We start from the raw sequence: 22,184 nt of genomic DNA, 5'->3' as shown, positions 1-22,184 counted from the left end.
TTACCAACCAGTCAACAATACAGTCACCCTCTTTTTTAATAAATTCCTCTGCAATACCATCCAAACCCGCTGCCTTTCACTACCTCTTCTCTCTTCACCAAATCATTCTCCCTGACCCTCTCACTTTGCACACCACCTCGACCAAAACACCCTATATCTGCCACTCTATCATCAAACACATTCAACAGACCTTCAAAATACTCACTCCATCTCCTCACATCACCACTACTTGTTATCACCTCCCCATTAGCCCCCTTCACTGAAGTACCATTTGTTCCCTTGTCTTACATACTTTATTTACCTCCTTCCAAAACATCTTTTTATTCTCCCTAAAATTTAATGATACTCTCTCACCCCAACTCTCATTTGCCCTCTTTTTCACCTTTTGCACCTTTTTCTTGACCTCTTGCCTCTTTCTTTTATACATCTCCCACTCATTTGCATTATTTCCCTGCAAAAATCGTCCAAATGCCTGTCTCTTCTCTTTCAGTAATAATCATACTTCTTCATCCCACCACTCACTACCCTTTCAGTTCTACCTACCTCCTACACTTCTCATGCCACAAGCATCTTTTGCGCAAGCCATCACTGCTTCCCTGAATACATCCCAATCCTCCCCCACTCCCCTCACCTCCTTTGTTCTCACCTTTTTCCATTCTGTACTCAGTCTCATCGTACTTCCTCACACAAGTCTCCTTCCCAAGCTCACTTCCTCCCACCACTCTCTTCATCCCAACATTCTCTCTTCTGAAAACCTCTGCAACTCTTCACCTCTGCCTCCACAAGATAATGATCAGACATTCCTCCAGTTGCACCTCTCAGCACATTAACATCCAAAAATCTCTCTTTCGCGCGCCTGTCAATTAACACATAATCCAATAACGCTCTCTGGCCATCTCTCCTACTTACATACGGATACTTATGTATATCTCGCTTTTTAAACCAGGTATTCCCAATCACCAGTCCTTTTTCAGCACATAAATCTACAAGCTCTTCACCATTTCCATTTACAACACTGAACACCCCATGTACACCAATTATTCCCTCAACTGCCACATTACTCACCTTTGCATTCAAATCACCCATCACTATAACCCGGTCGCGTGCATCAAAACCACTAACACACTCACTCAGCTGCTCCCAAAACACTTGCCTCTCATGATCTTTCTTCTCATGTCCAGGTGCATATGCACCAATAATCACCCATCTCTCTCCATCAACTTTCAGTTTTACCCATATCAATCTAGAGTTTACTCTCTTACCCTCTATCACATACTCCCCCCACTACTGTTTCAGGAGTAGTGCTACTCCTTCCCTTGCTCTTGTCCTCTCACTAACCCCTGACTTTACTCCCAAGACATTCCCAAACCACTCTTCCCCTTTACCCTTGAGCTTCGTTTCACTCAGAGCCAAAACATCCAGGTTTCTTTCCTCAAACATACTACCTATCTCTCCTTTTTTCTCATCTTGGTTACATCCACACACATTTAGACACCCCAATCTGAGCCTTCGAGGAGGATGAGCACTCCTCGCGTGACTCCTTCTGTTTCCCCTTTTACAAAGTTGAAATACAAGGAGTGGAGGTAGTGTCCTCTGGTACAACTACTGGTAGTTGTAATTAGTGTCCACTGGTACAATTAATGATAGTTGTAGGTAGTGTCCACTGGTACAACTAGTGATAGTTGTAGGTAGTGTCCACTGGTACAACTACTGATAGTTGTAGGTAGTGTCCACTGGTACAATTAGTGATAGTTGTAGGTAGTGTCCACTGGTACAACTACTGATAGTTGTAGGTAGTGTCCACTGGTACAACTACTGATAGTTGTGGGTAGTGTCCACTGGTACAACTAGTGATAGTTGTAGGTAATGTCCTCTGGTACAACTAGTGATAGTTGTAGGTAGTGTCCACTGGTACAATTAGTGATAGTTGTAGGTAGTGTCCACTGGTACAATTAGTGATAGTTGTAGGTAGTGTCCACTGGTACAACTACTGATAGTTGTAGGTAGTGTCCACTGGTACAACTAGTGATAGTTGTAGGTAGTGTCCACTGGTACAACTAGTGATAGTTGTAGGTAGTGTCCACTGGTACAACTAGTGATAGTTGTAGGTAATGTCCTCTGGTACAACTAGTGATAGTTGTAGGTAGTGTCCACTGGTACAACTAGTGATAGTTGTAGGTAATGTCCTCTGGTACAACTAGTGATAGTTGTAGGTAGTGTCCACTGGTACAACTAGTGATAGTTGTAGGTAGTGTCCACTGGTACAACTAGTGATAGTTGTAGGTAGTGTCCACTGGTACAACTAGTGATAGTTGTAGGTAGTGTCCACTGGTACAACTAGTGATAGTTGTAGGTAGTGTCCACTGGTACAACTAGTGATAGTTGTAGGTAGTGTCCACTGGTACAACTAGTGATAGTTGTAGGTAGTGTCCACTGGTACAACTAGTGATAGTTGTAGGTAGTGTCCTCTGGTACAACTACTGATAGTTTTAGGTAGTGTCCACTGGTACAACTACTGATAGTTGTAGGTAGTGTCCTCTGGTACAACTACTGATAGTTGTAGGTAGTGTCCACTGGTACAACTAGTGATAGTTGTAGGTAGTGTCCACTGGTACAACTACTGATAGTTGTAGGTAGTGTCCACTGGTACAACTACTGATAGTTGTAGGTAGTGTCCACTGGTACAACTAGTGATAGTTGTAGGTAGTGTCCACTGGTACAACTACTGATAGTTGTAGGTAATGTCCACTGGTACAACTACTGATAGTTGTAGGTAGTGTCCACTGGTACAACTACTGATAGTTGTAGGTAGTGTCCACTGGTACAACTAGTGATAGTTGTAGGTAGTGTCCACTGGTACAACTACTGATAGTTGTAGGTAGTGTCCACTGGTACAACTAGTGATAGTTGTAGGTAATGTCCTCTGGTACAACTACTGGTAGTTGTAGGTAGCGTCCTCTGGTACAACTAGTGATAATTGCTATACCAGAATGACCCGAGTCTGGTGAGGTAAAGTAAAAGTGGAGAGGAAAGTTTTAATTATCTTCTGAGGACGTTAATGACCCGCTTGAACCAAGGATCCTACTCTCATGTGGCTATCAATGTGAACCTTCGGTGATTATTAGTGTGAACCTCTGGCGATTATTAATGTGAGCCTCCGGTGATTATTAATGTGAACCTCCGGTGATTATTAATGTGAACCTTCGGTGATTATTAATGTGAACCTCCGGTGATTATTAATGTGAGCCTCCGGTGATTATTAATGTGAACCCCCGGTGATTATTAATGTGAACCTTCGGTGATTATTAATGTGAACCTCCGGTGATTATTAATGTGAACCTTCGGTGATTATTCGTGTGAACCTCCGGTGATTATTCGTGTGAACCTCCGGTGATTATTAATGTGAACCTCCGGTGATTATTAATGTGAACCTCCGGTGATTATTAATGTGAACCTTCGGTGATTATTAATGTGAACCTTCGGTGATTATTAATGTGAACCTCCGGTGATTATTAATGTGAACCTCCGGTGATTATTAATGTGAACCTTCGGTGATTATTAATGTGAACCTTCGGTGATTATTAATGTGAACCTCCGGTGATTATTAATGTGAACCTTCGGTGATTATTAATGTGAACCTTCGGTGATTATTAATGTGAACCTTCGGTGATTATTAATGTGAACCTTCGGTGATTATTAATGTGAACCTCCGGTGATTATTAATGTGAACCTTCGGTGATTATTAATGTGAACCTCCGGTGATTATTAATGTGAACCTTCGGTGATTATTAATGTGAACCTTCGGTGATTATTATGTGAACCTTCCGGTGATTATTAATGTGAACCTCCGGTGATTATTAATGTGAACCTTCGGTGATTATTAATGTGAACCTTCGGTGATTATTAATGTGAACCTTCGGTGATTATTAATGTGAACCTTATTAAAGCAACAGCTGTGTAAGGCAAGAGGCATATTATGGTTTTACAATGTACATATAACTTATAACAACTCCCTGGGTGAGGGTGGGTGGGGGTGGTGCAAAACCTTCATATGTTTTCCTGTGGACTTATCATCACATAATGATACTATTATCATCACATAATGATACTATTATCATCACATAATGATACTGTTATCATACATAATGATACATTATCATCACATAATGATACTGTTATCATCACATAATGATACTATTATCATCACATAATGATACTATTATCATCACATAATGATACTGTTATCATCACATAATGATACTATTATCATCACATAATGATACTGTTATCATCACATAATGATACTGTTATCATCACATAATGATACTGTTATCATCACATAATGATACTGTTATCATCACATAATGATACTATTATCATCACATAATGATACTATTATCATCACATAATGATACTATTATCATCACATAATGATACTATTATCATCACATAATGATACTGTTATCATCACATAATGATACTATTATCATCACATAATGATACTATTATCATCGCATAATGATACTATAATCATCACATAATGATACTATTATCAACACATAATGATGCTATTATCATCACATAATGATACTATTATCATCACATAATGATACTATTATCATCACATAATGATACTATTATCATCACATGATGATACTATCATCATCACATAATGATACTATTATCATCACATAATGATACTATAATCATCACATAATGATACTATTATCATCACATAATGATGCTATTATCATCACATAATGATACTATTATCATCACATATTGATACAATTATTATCACATAATGATACTATTATCATCACATAATGATGCTATTATCATCACATAATGATACTATTATCATCACATAATGATACAATTATCATCACATAATGATACTATTATCATCACATAATGATACTATTATCATCACATAATGATGCTATTATCATCACATAATGATGCTATTATCATCACATAATGATACTATTATCATCACATAATGATACTGTTATCATCACATAATGATACTATTATCATCACATAATGATACTATTATCATCACATAATGATGCTATTATCATCCATCTATTGTCATATGGTAGTGATTGAAGGAAGGGAAACAAGGGCTTTACTATTGATCATGAAGAACAGGAGTTGTGGGAGTATGTGACAGAGTGTAAGAAAGTAAACTCTAGATTGATATGGGTAAAACTGAAAGTGGATGGAGAGAGATGGGTGATTGTTGGTGCATATGCACCTGGGCATGAGAAGAAAGATCATGACAGGCAAGTGTTTTGGGAGCAGCTGAGTGAGTGTGTTAGTAGTTTTGATGCACGAGACCGGGTTATAGTGATGGGTGATTTGAATGCAAAGGTGAGTAATGTGGCAGTTGAGGGAATAATTGGTATACATGGGGTGTTCAGTGTTGTAAATGGAAATGGTGAAGAGCTTGTAGATTTATATGCTGAAAAAGGACTGGCGATTGGGAATAACTGGGTTAAAAAGAGAGATATACATAAGTATACGTATGTAAGTAAGAGAGATGGCCAGAGAGCGTTATTGGATTTCGTGTTAATTGATAGGCGCGTAAGGCGAAGGTGAAGATAAATAGAAGTTTCCAGAAAAGAGGAGAGAGTGTTGGGGAGATGAGAGTGGTGAGAGCAAGTGAGTTTGGAAAGGAAACTTGTGTGAGGAAGTACAAGGAGAGATTGAGTGCAGAATGGCAAAAGGTAAGAGCAAATGACGTAAGGGGAGTGGGGGAGGAATGGGATGTATTTAGGGAAGCAGTGATGGCTTGCACAAAAGATGCTTGTGGCATGAGAAGCGTGGGAGGTGGGCAGATTAGAGAGGGTAGTGAGTGGTGGGATGAAGAAGTAAGATTATTAGTGAAAGAGAAGAGAGAGGCATTTGGATGATTCTTGCAGGGACGTAGTGCAAATGACTGGGAGATGTATAAAAGAAAGAGACAGGAGGCCATGAGAAAGGTGCAAGAGGTGAAAAAGAGGAGAATTAGAGTTGGGGTGAGAAAATATCATTAAATTTTAGGGGAAATAAAAAGATGTTTTGGAAGGAGGTAAATGATGTGCGCAAGACAAGAGAACAAAAGGGAACATCGATGAAGGGGGCTAATGGGGAGTTGATAACAAGTAGTGATAAAGTGAGGAGATGGAGTAAGTATTTTGAAGGATTCTTGAATGTGTTTGATGATAGAGTGGCAGATATAAGGTATTTTGGTCGAGGTGGTGTGCGAAGTGAGAGGGGTCAGGGAGAATGATTTGGTAAACAGAGAAGAGGTAATGAAAGCTTTGCGGAAGATGAAAGCCGGCAAGGCAGCGGGTTTTCATGCTATTGCAGTGGAATTTAGATGAAAAGGGGGGTGACTGTGTTGTTGATTGGTTGGTAAGGATATTCAATGTATGTATGGAACATGTTGAAGTGCTTGAGGACTGGCGAATGCATGCATAGTGACATTGTAAAGAGGCAAAGGGGATAAATGTGTGTTCAAATTACAGAGGTACAAGTTTGTTGTGTATTTCTGGGAAATTTATGAAAGGTTATTGATTGAGAGGGTAAAGGCATGTACAGAGCATCAGACTGGGGAAGAGCAGTGTGGTTTCAGAAGTGGTAAAGGATGTGTGGATCAGGTGTTTGCTATGAAGAATGTATGTGAGAAATACTTAGAAAAACAGATGGATTTGTATGTAGCATTTATGGATCTGAAGAAGGCATATGATAGAGTTGATGGAGATGCTCTATGGAAGGTATTAAGAGTATATGGTGTGGGAGGTAAGTTGCCAGAAGTAGTGAAAAGCTTTTATCAAGGATGTAAGGCATGTGTGCGAGTAGGAAGAGAGGAAAGTGATTGGTTCCCAGTGAATGTCGGTTTGCAGCAAGGGTGGGTGATGTCTCCATGGTTGTTTAATTTGTTTATGGATGGGTTGTTAGGGGGGTGAATGTAAGAGTTTTGGAGAGAGGGGCAAATATGCAGTCTGTTTTAGAATGAGTGAAGAAAGATTGACCAAGAGGATATATGTGTCAAAGGTGGAGGGAACAATGAGAAGCGGGAGACCAAACTGGAGGCGGAAGGATGGAGTGAAAAAGATTTTGAGTGATCGGGGCCTGAACATCAGGACGGTGAAAGGCGTGCAAGGAATAGAGTGAATTGGAACGATGTGGTATACCGGGGGCGACGTGCTATCAATGGATTGAACCAGGGCATGTGAAGCGTCTGGGGTAAACCATGGAAAGTTTTGTGGGCCCTGGATGTGGAAAGGGAGCTGTGGTTTCGGTGCATTATACATGACAGCTAGAGACTAAGTGTGAATGAATGTGGCCTTTGTTGTCTTTTCCTAGCGCTACCTCGCGCACATGCGGGGGGAGGGGGTTTGTCATTCCATGTGTGGCGGGGTGGCGACGAGAATGAATAAAGGCAGCAAGTATGAATTAGGTACATGTGTATATATGTATATGTATGTGTATGTATAAATATGTATACGTTGAAGTGTATAGGTATGTATATGTGCGTGTGTGGACGTGTATGTATATACATGTGTATGGGGATGGGTTGGGCCATTCTTACGTCTGTTCTCTTGCGCTAACTCGCTAACGCGGGAGACAGCGACAAAGTATAATCATAATAATAATGAGCAAAATTTTATGTGACAAATGAACATAAAATACATATTGGACACAACTAACACGGGAACACATGGAAGTCCAAGTTTGATACAGTGGATCAAGTAGCATCTTGGGACGCCACCGTCCCTGTCTTGTGGTTATAGACAGATGTTATAAACAGATGTTATAGACAGATGTTATAGACAAGTTTGAACACAACATTATACAGGAATAATTTCACCCTAGAGTTAAACACGTTAAATGTCGCCCTCACTGTGCTATATGTGGCACACGTTGAACATTGTTCCCTCTCTGCTATATGTGGCACACGTTGAACATTGTTCCCTCTCTGGCATGCGTGTTGCATTTTGAACACCCGACAACACGTCACGTCAGAAAACCGGAATTAATTCTTTTTCAAAGTTTAGTCACGTGTCATGTGTCTTGTGCAGCTACTATATGTTATATATATATATATATATATATATATATATATATATATATATATATATATATATATATATATATATATATATATATATATTATCCCTGGGGATAGGGGAGAAAGAATACTTCCCACGTATTCCCTGCGTGTCGTAGAAGGCGACTAAAAGGGGAGGGAGCGGGGGGCTGGAAATCCTCCCCTCTCGTTTTTTTTTTAATTTTCCAAAAGAAGAAACAGAGAATTGGGCCAGGTGAGGGTATTCCCTCAAGGCCCAGTCCTCTGTTCTTAACGCTACCTTGCTAATGCGGGAAATGGCGAATAGTTTGAAAGAAAGAAAGAAATATATATATATATATATATATATATATATATATATATATATATATATATATATATATATATATATATATATATATGTGTGTGTGTGTGTGTGTGTGTGTGTGTGTGTGTGTGTGTGTGTGTGTGTGTATGTATGTGTGTGTGTGTGTGTGTGTGTGTGTGTGTGTGTGTGTGTGTGTGTATGGATCAGGTGTTTGCTTTGAAGAATGTATGTGAGAAATACTTAGAAAAGCAAATGGATTTGTATGTAGCATTTATGGATCTGGAGAAGGCATATGATAGAGTTGATAGAGATGCTTTGTGGAAGGTATCAAGAATATATGGTGTGGGAAGCAAGTTGTTAGAAGTAGTGAAAAGTTTTTATTGAAGATGTAAGGCATGTGTACGAGTAGGAAGAGAGGAAAGTGATTGGTTTTCAGTGAATGTAGGTTTTCGGCAGGGGTGTGTGATGTCTCCATGGTTGTTTAATTTGTTTATGGATGGGGTTGTTAGGGAGGTTAATGCAAGAGTTTTGGAAAGAAGGGCAAGTATGCAGTCTGTTGTGGATGAGAGAGCTTGGGAAGTGAGTCAGTTGCTGTTCGCTGACGATACAGCGCTGGTGGCTGATTCATGTGAGAAACTGCAGAAGCTGGTGACTGAGTTTGGTAAAGTGTGTGAAAGAAGAAAGCTGAGAGTAAATGTGAATAAGAGCAAGGTTATTAGGTACAGTAGGGTTGAGGGTCAAGTCAATTGGGAGCTAAGTTTGAATGGAGAAAAACTGGAGGAAGTTAAGTGTTTTAGATATCTGGGAGTGGATTTGGCACCGGATGGAACCATGGAAGCGGAAGTGAATCATAGGGTGGGGGAGGGGGCGAAAATTCTGGGAGCCTTGAAGAATGTGTGGAAGTCGAAAGCATTATCTCGGAAAGCAAAAATGGGTTTGTTTGAAGGAATAGTGGTTTCGACAATGTTATATGATTGCGAGGCGTGGGCTATAGATAGAGTTGTGCGCAAGAGGATGGATGAGTTGGAAATGAGATGTTTGAGGACAATATGTGGTGTGAGGTGGTTTGATCGAGTAAGTAATGTAAGGGTAAGAGAGATGTGTGGAAATAAAAAGAGTGTGGTTGAGAGAGCAGAAGAGGGTGTTTTGAAATGGTTTGGTCACATGGAGAGAATGAGTGAGGAAAGATTGACCAAGAGGATATATGTGTCAGATGTTCAGGTAGAAAACATTTGTTGCAGGCGTTCTACCAACTGATGCAGGTGTTCTACCAACTGATGCAGGTGTTCTACCAAGTGTTGCAGGTGTTCTACCAACAGATTATATCATGATCGTGTGTTGATGAGGCAGTTGTCAGGTGTTGATCTATTCATTCCAGTGGTTAATGACAGTGGTAATTATTCAGTGCGACACACAGCCCAGCCTGTCACACAGCCCAGCCTGCCACACAGCCCAGCCTGCCAACACGTTAATGATTCATGACCTGGACAAGCAATTAAGTATTGGTCATGCAACATTGCTTATAAAGACATTGTCGATTATGTCATAATAATAGTTGTAATGACACTTTGGAGTTGTTAATAACCTGCCAGGCGGGATAAACATTGACAACCTTCACATAACCAGGAAATCTGTGTCTGTCTGTCTGTCTGTCTCTCTGTATATCTGTCTGTCTGTCTGTATATCTGTCTGTATATCTGTCTGTCTGTCTGTCTGTCTGTATATCTGTCTGTCTGTCTGTATATCTGTCTGTATATCTGTCTGTCTGTCTGGAAATCATAATGTAAACAATTAACGGTATGTTGAATGTTGGTCAGCTTTTAGGCTGAAGCTACAGAGATGAAATGGTAGAACAAAACTTTGGTTGATGATTAGTAATATGATAACTAATAATCATAATAACTAATAATTATAATAATTGATAATTATAAAGCTTGGTGAACTAGATGAAGCACTGCAGGTGGGCACATGCGAGAGGCAGAACCAGACAGACGTAGCAATATTAATTGTACATGAACAGTACAGTGTGTGTGTGTGTGTGTGTGTGTGTGTGTGTGTGTGTGTGTGTGTGTGTGTGTGTGTGTGTGTGTGTGTGTGTGTGTGTGTGTGTGTCCTTTCTTGTTTGTGTATGAATGTTTGTTTGTCGTTGTGATTTCATCGTACTTTTCTGTGTGTACGCGTGAGTGTTTGTTTTTCTTCCCGTGTGTTTGTGTATGATTTTGTTTACGTTAGATTATAACAATGATGTCAGCAAAACAACACAACTGCTCATAACCTGACCTTACTCTAGTACAACACAACTGCTCATAACCTGACCTTACTCTGGTACAACACAACTGCTCATAACCTGACCTTACTCTGGTACAACACAACTACTCAAAACCTGACCTTACTCTGGCACAACACAACTGCTCATAACCTGACCTTACTCTGGTACAACACAACTGCTCATAACCTGACCTTACTCTGGTACAACACAACTGATCATAACCTGACCTTACTCTGGTACAACACAACTGCTCATAACCTGACCTTACTCTGGTACAACACAACTGCTCATAACCTGACCTTACTCTGGTACAACACAACTACTCAAAACCTGACCTTACTCTGGCACAACACAACTGCTCATAACCTGACCTTACTCTGGTACAACACAACTGCTCATAACCTGACCTTACTCTGGTACAACACAACTGATCATAACCTGACCTTACTCTGGTACAACACAACTGCTCATAACCTGACCTTACTCTGGTACAACACAACTGCTCATAACCTGACCTTACTCTGGTACAACACAACTGCTCATAACCTGACCTTACTCTAGTACAACACAACTGCTCATAACCTGACCTTACTCTGGTACAACACAACTGCTCATAACCTGACCTTACTCTGGTACAACACAACTGCTCATAACCTGACCTTACTCTGGCACAACACAACTGCTCATAACCTGACCTTACTCTGATACAACACAACTGCTCATAACCTGACCTTACTCTGGTACAACACAACTGCTCATAACCTGACCTTACTCTGGCACAACACAACTGCTCATAACCTGACCTTACTCTGGTACAACACAACTGCTCATAACCTGACCTCACTCTGGTACAACACAACTGCTCAAAACCTGACCTTACTATAGTACAACACAACTGCTCATAACCTGACCTTACTCTGGTACAACACAACTGCTCATAACCTGACCTTACTCTAGTACAACACAACTGCTCATAACCTGACCTTACTCTGATACAACACAACTGCTCATAACCTGACCTTACTCTGGTACAACACAACTGCTCATAACCTGACCTTACTCTGGTACAACACAACTGCTCATAACCTGACCTTACTCTGGTACAACACAACTGCTCATAACCTGACCTCACTCTGGTACAACACAACTGCTCAAAACCTGACCTTATTCTAGTACAACACAACTGCTCATAGCCTGACCTTATTCTAGTACAACATGTGGCTCTCACTCGCTCTATGTAAATGTCTCACACAATAAGTTTAAAGATGATATAAACAACCATATTTCATTTAATAAGAACATGACTGAAGATGTTATGTATTTCATATTTATCAATTTAGTTCGTTGTGATAGCGAGGTTGTTCACTGATCATGTGGTTCACAACAAGGCGATGGTCAGTCGTTGGTTGGAAAGACCAATTAGATATTTTCCTTATGTAAGCTAATCAACTTTTGTGTCAGGAACATGTGAGTTATGATGCACTTAATGTTGTAACAACCTGCTGACTCTCACTCAAGATGTAAACATGTGAGTTATGATGCACTTACTGTTGTAACAACCTGCTGACTCTCACTCAAGATGTAAACATGTGAGTTATGATGCACTTAATGTTGTAACAACCTGCTGACTCTCACTCAAGATGTAAACATGTGAGTTATGATGCACTTACTGTTGTAACAACCTGCTGACTCTCACTCAAGATGTAAACATGTGAGTTATGATGCACTTACTGTTGTAACAACCTGCTCACTCTCACTCAAGATGTAAACATGTGAGTTATGATGCACTTAATGTTGTAACAACCTGCTGACTCTCACTCAAGATGTAAACATGTGAGTTATGATGCACTTACTGTTGTAACAACCTGCTGACTCTCACTCAAGATGTAAACATGTGAGTTATGATGCACTTACTGTTGTAACAACCTGCTCACTCTCACTCAAGATGTAAACATGTGAGTTATGATGCACTTAATGTTGTAACAACCTGCTCACTCCCACTCAAGATGTAAACAAGAGACTTGTGATATTATGATCAATATCTTGATATTATTATGTCTGTTATAGTGAAGACTCCACAACACACACACACACACACACACACACACACACACACACACACACACACACACACACACACACACACCACTGGTATCAGAACAGTATAGTTGTACCAAAGCTACATCCGGGCCGACACGTACCAAGATATATCTTCATTTACCTCAGTCATCACAACCAAAACAAACTCAGCTCTCCGTCCTCATCATACCACAACATACAACCTTATCTATCAATACATATATCTCTTTAATTTTATATCTGTCTATCTGTCTATCTAAGAGCAAGGTTATTAGGTACAGTAGGGTTGAGGGTCAAGTCAATTGGGTGGTGAGTTTGAATGGTGAAAAACTGGAGGAAGTGAAGTGTTTTAGATATCTGGGAGTGGATCTGTCAGCGGATGGAACCATGGAAGCGGAAGTGGATCATAGGGTGGGGGAGGGGGCGAAAATTTTGGGAGCCTTGAAAAATGTGGGGAAGTCGAGAACATTATCCCGGAAAGCAAAAATGGGTATGTTTGAAGGAATAGTAGTTCCAACAATGTTGTATGGTTGCGAGGCGTGGGCTATGGATAGAGTTGTGCGCAGGAGGATGGATGTGCTGGAAATGAGATGTTTGAGGACAATGTGTGGTGTGAGGTGGTTTGATCGAGTAAGTAACGTAAGGGTAAGAGAGATGTGTGGAAATAAAAAGAGCGTGGTTGAGAGAGCAGAAGAGGGTGTTTTGAAATGGTTTGGGCACATGGAGAGAATGAGTGAGGAAAGATTGACCAAGAGGATATATGTGTCGGAGGTGGAGGGAACGAGGAGAAGAGGGAGACCAAATTGGAGGTGGAAAGATGGAGTGAAAAGGATTTTGTGTGATCGGGGCCTGAACATGCAGGAGGGTGAAAGGAGGGCAAGGAATAGAGTGAATTGGAGCGATGTGGTATACAGGGGTTGACGTGCTGTCAGTGGATTGAATCAAGACATGTGAAGCGTCCGGGGTAAACCATGGAAAGCTGTGTAGGTATGTATATTTCCGTGTGTGGACGTGTGTATGTACATGTGTATGGGGGGGGTTGGGCCATTTCTTTCGTCTGTTTCCTTGCGCTACCTCGCAAACGCGGGAGACAGCGACAAAGTATAAAAAAAAAAAAAAAAAAAAAAAATATATATATATATATATATATATATATATATATATATATATATATATATATATATAGAAGTATCAGGAGAGACTGTGTACAGAATGGAAAAAGGTGAGAACAATGGAAGTAAGGGGAGTGGGGGAGGAATGGGATGTATTTAGGGAATCAGTGATGGATTGCGCAAAAGATGCTTGTGGCATGAGAAGAGTGGGAGGTGGGCTGTTTAGAAAGGGTAGTGAGTGGTGGGATGAAGAAGTAAGAGTATTAGTGAAAGAGAAGAGAGAGGCATTTGGACGATTCTTGCAGGGAAAAAATGCAATTGAGTGGGAGAAGTATAAAAGAAAGAGACAGGAGGTCAAGAGAAAGGTGCAAGAGGTGAAAAAAAGGGCAAATGAGAGTTGGGGTGAGAGACTATCAGTAAATTTTAGGGAGAATAAAAAGATGTTCTGGAAGGAGGTAAATAGGGTGCGTAAGACAAGGGAGCAAATGGGAACTTCAGTGAAGGGCGTAAATGGGGAGGTGATAACAAGTAGTGGTGATGTGAGAAGGAGATGGAATGAGTATTTTGAAGGTTTGTTGAATGTGTCTGATGACAGAGTGGCAGATATAGGGTGTTTTGGTCGAGGTGGTGTGCAAAGTGAGAGGGTTAGGGAAAATGATTTGGTAAACAGAGAAGAGGTAGTAAAAGCTTTGCGGAAGATGAAAGCCGGCAAGGCAGCAGGTTTGGATGGTATTGCAGTGGAATTTATTAAAAAAGGGGGTGACTGTATTGTTGACTGGTTGGTAAGGTTATTTAATGTATGTATGACTCATGGTGAGGTGCCTGAGGATTGGCGGAATGCGTGCATAGTGCCATTGTACAAAGGCAAAGGGGATAAGAGTGAGTGCTCAAATTACAGAGGTATAAGTTTGTTGAGTATTCCTGGTAAATTATATGGGAGGGTATTGATTGAGAGGGTGAAGGCATGTACAGAGCATCAGATTGGGGAAGAGCAGTGTGGTTTCAGAAGTGGTAGAGGATGTGTGGATCAGGTGTTTGCTTTGAAGAATGTATGTGAGAAATACTTAGAAAAGCAAATGGATTTGTATGTAGCATTTATGGATCTGGAGAAGGCATATGATAGAGTTGATAGAGATGCTCTGTGGAAGGTATTAAGAATATATGGTGAGGGAGGCAAGTTGTTAGAAGCAGTGAAAAGTTTTTATCGAGGATGTAAGGCATGTGTACGTGTAGGAAGAGAGGAAAGTGATTGGTTCTCAGTGAATGTAGGTTTGCGGCAGGGGTGTGTGATGTCTCCATGGTTGTTTAATTTGTTTATGGATGGGGTTGTTAGGGAGGTAAATGCAAGAGTCTTGGAAAGAGGGGCAAGTATGAAGGCTGCTGGGGATGAGAGAGCTTGGGAAGTGAGTCAGTTGTTGTTCGCTGATGATACAGTGCTGGTGGCGGATTCATGTGAGAAACTGCAGAAGCTGGTGACGGAGTTTGGTAAAGTGTGTGGAAGAAGAAAGTTAAGAGTAAATGTGAATAAGAGCAAGGTTATTAGGTACAGTAGGGTTGAGGGTCAAGTCAATTGGGAGGTGAGTTTGAATGGTGAAAAACTGGAGGAAGTGAAGTGTTTTAGATATCTGGGAGTGGATCTGTCAGCGGATGGAACCATGGAAGCGGAAGAGGATCATAGGGTGGGGGAGGGGGCGAAAATTTTGGGAGCCTTGAAAAATGTGTGGAAGTCGAGAACATTATCCCGGAAAGCAAAAATGGGTATGTTTGAAGGAATAGTAGTTCCAACAATGTTGTATGGTTGCGAGGCGTGGGCTATGGATAGAGTTGTGCGCAGGAGGATGGATGTGCTGGAAATGAGATGTTTGAGGACAATGTGTGGTGTGAGGTGGTTTGACCGAGTAAGTAACGTAAGGGTAAGAGAGATGTGTGGAAATAAAAAGAGCGTGGTTGAGAGAGCAGAAGAGGGTGTTTTGAAATGGTTTGGGCACATGGAGAGAATGAGTGAGGAAAGATTGACCAAGAGGATATATGTGTCGGAGGTGGAGGGAACGAGGAGAAGAGGGAGACCAAATTGGAGGTGGAAAGATGGAGTGAAAAGGATTTTGTGTGATCGGGGCCTGAACATGCAGGAGGGTGAAAGGAGGGCAAGGAATAGAGTGAATTGGAGCGATGTGGTATACAGGGGTTGACGTGCTGTCAGTGGATTGAATCAAGGCATGTGAAGCGTCCGGGGTAAACCATGGAAAGCTGTGTAGGTATGTATATTTCCGTGTGTGGACGTGTGTATGTACATGTGTATGGGGGGGGTTGGGCCATTTCTTTCGTCTGTTTCCTTGCGCTACCTCGCAAACGCGGGAGACAGCGACAAAGTATAAAAAAAAAAGAAAAAAAAAAAAATATATATATATATATATATATATATATATATATATATATATATATATATATATATATATATATATATATATATATATATATATATATATATATATATATAAACAAATTCAATTAAACCCATCCATGGTTGTTTAATTTGTTTATGGATGGGGTTGTTAGGGACGTGAATGCAAGAGTTTTGGAAGGAGTGGCAAGTATGCAGTCTGTTGTGGATGAGAGAGCTTGGGAAGTGAGTCAGTTGTTGTTCGCTGATGATACAGTGCTGGTGGCTGATTCATGTGAGAAACTGCAGAGTCTGGTGACTGAGTTTGGTAAAGTGTGTGAAAGAAGAAAGCTGAGAGTAAATGTGAATAAGAGCAAGGTTATTAGGTACAGTAGGGTTGAGGGACAAGCCAATTGGGAGCTAAGTTTGAATGGAGAAAAACTGGAGGAAGTAAGTGTTTTAGATATCTGGGAGTGGATCTGGCAGCGGATGGAACCATGGAAGCGGAAGTTAGTCACAGGGTGGGGGAGGGGGCGGAATTTCCTGTTTTGAGGTCATCCAGGCAAGGGATGAGACATATTGGGGTTAGACAAACTCTTCTTGCTCTGCCTGCCATCCAGGTTTGATCAGTGCAGGTAATGGCTGCAAGCAGCAGGTTATCCGTGAGGCCAAGTGTTCTCTTATTCCCAGGAAGTGTGATAACCTCTCCTCCTCGTCATCCACTGATAGGTCTTTCTGGTCTTTAGCTAAGGTGGTCATCTCTAACAACTTGTGTCGCTCTACCTTTCCTTCACTTTTCCGTTCTGACGGCACTATAGCAGTCTCTCCCGTAGACAAAGCAACTCTTTGGTTCCCGTTTCTCCTCTAACTCCATCTTGGATGACTCTAACATTCCTTCATCCCCTGATGCTCCTCTTACTACTCCTATGTCTCTTCCCGTAATCTCTTTTGCCGAAAAGCACTTCTTTCTCTGGACACAAGCAAGGCTTCTGGTCCTGATGGCATCCATCCCCGTGTACTGAAAGAGTGTGTCTCTGGACTTGCACCTGTGCTTGCTCGTCTGTTCCATTTCTGTTTAAAAACCAAAACTTTTCCTTCTTGGAAGCATACATTGATACATGCCATCACTAAGAAGGTTGACCGTTCTGACCCCGCTAACTATCGTCCTATTGCTTTAATATTTACCATTTCCAAAGTCTTTGAATCCTTCCTCAACTCCCATATCCTTAAAAAACTCGAAACTCACAGTCTTCTCTCTGATTACCAGTATGGCTTCCGTGAGGCGAGATCCACTGGTGATATTCTTTCCTATCTTCTAATGTCTGGTCTTCATCCCTGAAAGATTTTGGGGAGTCGTGTGTAGATGCCCTTGACGTATCTAAGTCTTCTGACAGGTTGTGGCATCAGAGTCTCATCTCTAGGTTCCCCTCTCTTGGCTTTTCTCCCTCACTTTGCTCCTTCATATCTAGCGTCCTCTCTGGCCGATCTATCTCTGTGGTGTTGATGGATCAACCTCCCACCTAGTCTCCATCAACAGCGGTATCCCTCAAGGTCCTGTCCTGTTCCCTACACTTTTTCTACTTTTCCTCAACGATTTTCTCTCCTCCACAATAATCCAATGCACTCATACAATAACGACTCAACCCTGCATTCCTCCACTTCCTTCAGTTCTGCTCCTTCTCTCACTCGCCCTGCATCTCGTCTTGACACAGCTTCCTCAATAAACTCAGACTTGGCCAGGATATCTCAGTGAGATACACAAAATCTAGTTAAGTTTAATGCCTCCAAGACCCAGTTTCTACCCATCTCTCTATCGAAAACTCCTCACAACTCTCGTCTTTCCTTTAACCGTTAAATAATGCCAACTCTTAACTCAATGAGCAAACTTGGTATTGCTGTAACATCCAGTCTGTCATGGAAACCCCACGTTACAGGAATAGCTAAGTCTGCCTCTAAGAAACTGGATGTCCTGTTTAGATGTGTAAACTTCTTCTCTTTTGAACAGTTCTTCCGTTTATACAAGGGATTAATTCGTCCTTGTATGGAGTCCTGCTCTCACATCTGGGGTGGTTCTGCTCTGTATCCTTACTTGACACACTTGAGTCCAAAGTGGTCCGCCATATAAACTGTCCCAGGCTAACTTGACCCCCTTGCCCTACGCCGCAATGTTGGTTCACTTTCCCTCTTCTATAGGTATTACTTTGTGTTTGCCCCTGAGAGCTGGCTGCTTGTGTGCCCCCCACCACTAGCTAGACCACGCAATACTCGGCAAGCTGCTGCGTCACATGATTACTGTGTGGCCATCAGGAACTCAACGGTGGGCCGTTTTCATAACTGTTTCTTTCCCTACACGTCGAAGCTTTGGAACTCTCTACCTTCTCATGTCTTTCCCAGTATCTATGACCTGGCACATTTCAAAAGACAGGTATTTCACTTTCTCAAAAATTCATAAATACTTTCCCTTTTTTTCTTTCTTCATTTTATAATTTCCTCTGTTTCAAGTAAGGTCTGGCCATGATGTGGACCTTTGTCAGTGACTGGGAACTTAAGCATAAAATATAATACTTTCTCGCCTTCATCCATTTCCGGCGCCACCCTGCTCCACAGGAAACAGCATCGTCACCCTCTGCTTCAGCGAGGTAGGGTCAGGAAAACAGACAAGAAAGGTCACATTCGTTCACACTCATTCTCTAGCTGTCATGCGTAATGCACCGAAACCACAGCTCCCTTTCCACATCCAGGCCCCACAGAACTTTCCATGGTTTGCCCCAGACGTTTCACATGCCCTGGTTCAGTCCATTGACAGCACGTTGACCTCAGTACACCACATCGTTCCAAGTCACTATCCCGTGCACGTCTTTCACCCTCCTACATGTTCAATCCCCGATCGCTCAAAATCTTTTTCACTCTATCTTTCCACCTCTAATTTGGTCTCCCACTTCTCCTGGTACCCTCCACCTCTGACACATATATCCTCTTGGTCAATCTTTCCTCACTCATTCTCTCCATGAGACCAAACCATTTCAAAACACCCTCTTCTGCTCTCTCAACCACGCTCTTTTTATTACCACACATCTCTCTTACCGTATTATTACTTACTCGATCAAACCACCTCACACCACATGCTGTCCTGAAATTTTTTATTTCATTTCCAATATATACATATGTTTCTCATACTTATTCGCCATTTCCCGCGTTAGCGAGGTAGTGTTAAGAACAGAGGACTGGCCCTTAGAAGGAATATCCTCACTTGGTCCCCTTCTCTGTTCCTTCGAGTAAAGAATATTCTTGATTCTTTAATGTTGTCACTGAAGATTCATGGTTTTAAGTTCGTGTTTCACACAAATTATATTTGGATTCTTAGTATATTTTGTATGATCAAAGTTTGAAGGCGGACAAAAGATTGTGGGAAGTTGGGAATATAATTTATCATATTTAGCGGAACTCGACACAAGATAATATGACTTGATGGGAGTTTGGACGATGAGGAAATATGTTTCTGGTAGACGAACGAAATCTGACACCAGTGAAATAACCTCAGAGTAAATATGAGCTTCTGTTATGAGGTTAATTATTCAGTTATGTTAATTTCTCTATAGTTATCAAGATTATCACCTGGGATATCATTAATGATTCAGTAACAATTATCAATTAGAATAGCGAGATTATATTTCATGATAGAAGTAACGATTCACTGATGATCATTACAATATAGAATTTCGAGTTTATTTTCTGTGGTATGATTAATGAGCCACTAATGATAATTACTATGTAGGATAACGAGATTATATTCTATGATATGAATGATGATTACGTCCTAATAATTACTATATAGACTATAAAGATGAGTGGTGGAGTGTGTGGAGGGTGTAGTGGTAGTGTGAGACAGAGGGAAAGCTAACTTTACCTGAGTGGGTCCTGATCATTCTCGACGTCACATGTGGAACTGAGCGAATGACAAGAGAAATTGAATTGTCCAAAGTACAGTGAGGCCAGAGCCAGCCTGGGTGTTGACACAGTGTGGGTGGAGGGAGGAGGAGGAGGAGGAGGAGAGATGGTGATGGGCAGGATATGGTATATATACATCTCCCAGTACGAGTCTTACAACCATGTCCACCTTGTCTTCTACAACAAACATCATAACCAATGTGACTACAACATCAGTAAGTTGAGAAGAAGAATACATCATGTGCAGCAGTACACATGTACTCAATGTTGATGGTAACATGGATGAGGTTCAGCCAGCAGTGATGGTAACATGGATGAGGTTCAGCCAGCAGTGATGGTAACATGGATGAGGTTCAGCCAGTAGTGATGGTAACATGGATGAGGTTCACCCAGCAGTGATGGTAACATGGATGAGGTTCACCCAGCAGTGATGGTAACATGGATGAGGTTCACCCAGCAGTGATGGTAACATGGATGAGGTTCACCCAGCAGTGATGGTAACATGGATGAGGTTCAGCCAGCAGTGATGGTAACATGGATGAGGTTCAGCCAGCAGTGATGGTAACATGGATGAGGTTCACCCAGCAGTGATGGTAACATGGATGAGGTTCACCCAGCAGTGATGGTAACATGGATGAGGTTCAGCCAGCAGTGATGGTAACATGGATGAGGTTCAGCCAGTAGTGATGGTAACATGGATGAGGTTCACCCAGCAGTGATGGTAACATGGATGAGGTTCACCCAGCAGTGATGGTAACATGGATGAGGTTCACCCAGCAGTGATGGTAACATGGATGAGGTTCACCCAGCAGTGATGGTAACATGGATGAGGTTCAGCCAGCAGTGATGGTAACATGGATGAGGTTCAGCCAGTAGTGATGGTAACATGGATGATGTTCAGCCTGCAGTGATGGTAACATGGATGAGGTTCAGCCAGCAGTGATGGTAACATGCTGGGGTTAGTGATGGATGAGGTGATGGATGTGTAGCTTCCCCTTCATGTTCACATCTTGACACTGTATCTAGTACACATGTACAACATTACATTTTTCACAGTGGGTTCAGCAGACCTTCATACTCTCCGTCACACAAAGTGTTATACACTGCATAGTATGCGATAACACCAGCCCACCTGCCCACCACTGAGACACGTAACCCCCTCACACCAGCCCACCTGCCCACCACTGAGGCACGTAACCCCCTCACACCAGCCCACCTGCCCACCACTGAGACACGTAACCCCCTCACACCAGCCCACCTGCCCACCACTGAGGCACGTAACCCCCTCACACCAGCCCACCTGCCCACCACTGGGGCACGTAACGCCCTCACACCAGCCCACCTGCCCACCACTGAGGCACGTAACCCCCTCACACCAGCCCACCTGCCCACCACTGGGGCATGTAACACCCTCACACCAGCCCACCTGCCCACCACTGGGGCACGTAACGCCCTCACACCAGCCCACCTGCCCACCACTGGGGCACGTAACGCCCTCCCATCAGCCCACCTGCCCACCACTGGGGCACGTAATGCCCTCACGCCAGCCCACCTGCCCACCACTGGGGCACATAACGCCATCACACCAGCCCACCTGCCCACCACTGGGGCACGTAACGCCCTCACACCAGCCCACCTGCCCACCACTGGGGCACGTAACGCCCTCACACCAGCCCACCTGCCCACCACTGGGGCACGTAACGCCATCACACCAGCCCACCTGCCCACCACTGGGGCACGTAACGCCCTCACACCAGCCCACCTGCCCACCACTGGGGCACGTAACGCCCTCCCATCAGCCCACCTGCCCACCACTGGGGCACGTAACGCCCTCACACCAGCCCACCTGCCCACCACTGCGGCAGGTAACGCCCTCACACCAGCCCACCTGCCCACCACTGCGGCAGGTAACGCCGTCATAAAGAAAGAAACTGTGTATGAGTTCCAGTCTTGTAACTGGTTACGACACAATCTCCACCGTTACTAATGTTCACAATATCGTTGTAACG

At 42.3% G+C, this 22,184-nt stretch overlaps 1 protein-coding gene across 1 annotated transcript in view; it reads right to left on the bottom strand.

The window, feature by feature from the left end:
- The window catches only part of LOC139748635 (uncharacterized), a 707,069-nt gene that overhangs the window by 493,896 nt on the left and 190,989 nt on the right, over positions 1–22,184 (bottom strand). The window lies entirely within an intron of this gene.

The sequence above is a fragment of the Panulirus ornatus genome, chromosome 5 (genome assembly GCF_036320965.1).
Source record: "Panulirus ornatus isolate Po-2019 chromosome 5, ASM3632096v1, whole genome shotgun sequence".
Classification (NCBI taxonomy): domain Eukaryota; kingdom Metazoa; phylum Arthropoda; class Malacostraca; order Decapoda; family Palinuridae; genus Panulirus; species Panulirus ornatus.
The sequence above is the reverse complement of the archived record's forward strand: the minus strand, read 5'-3'. Positions and strand labels throughout refer to the sequence as shown.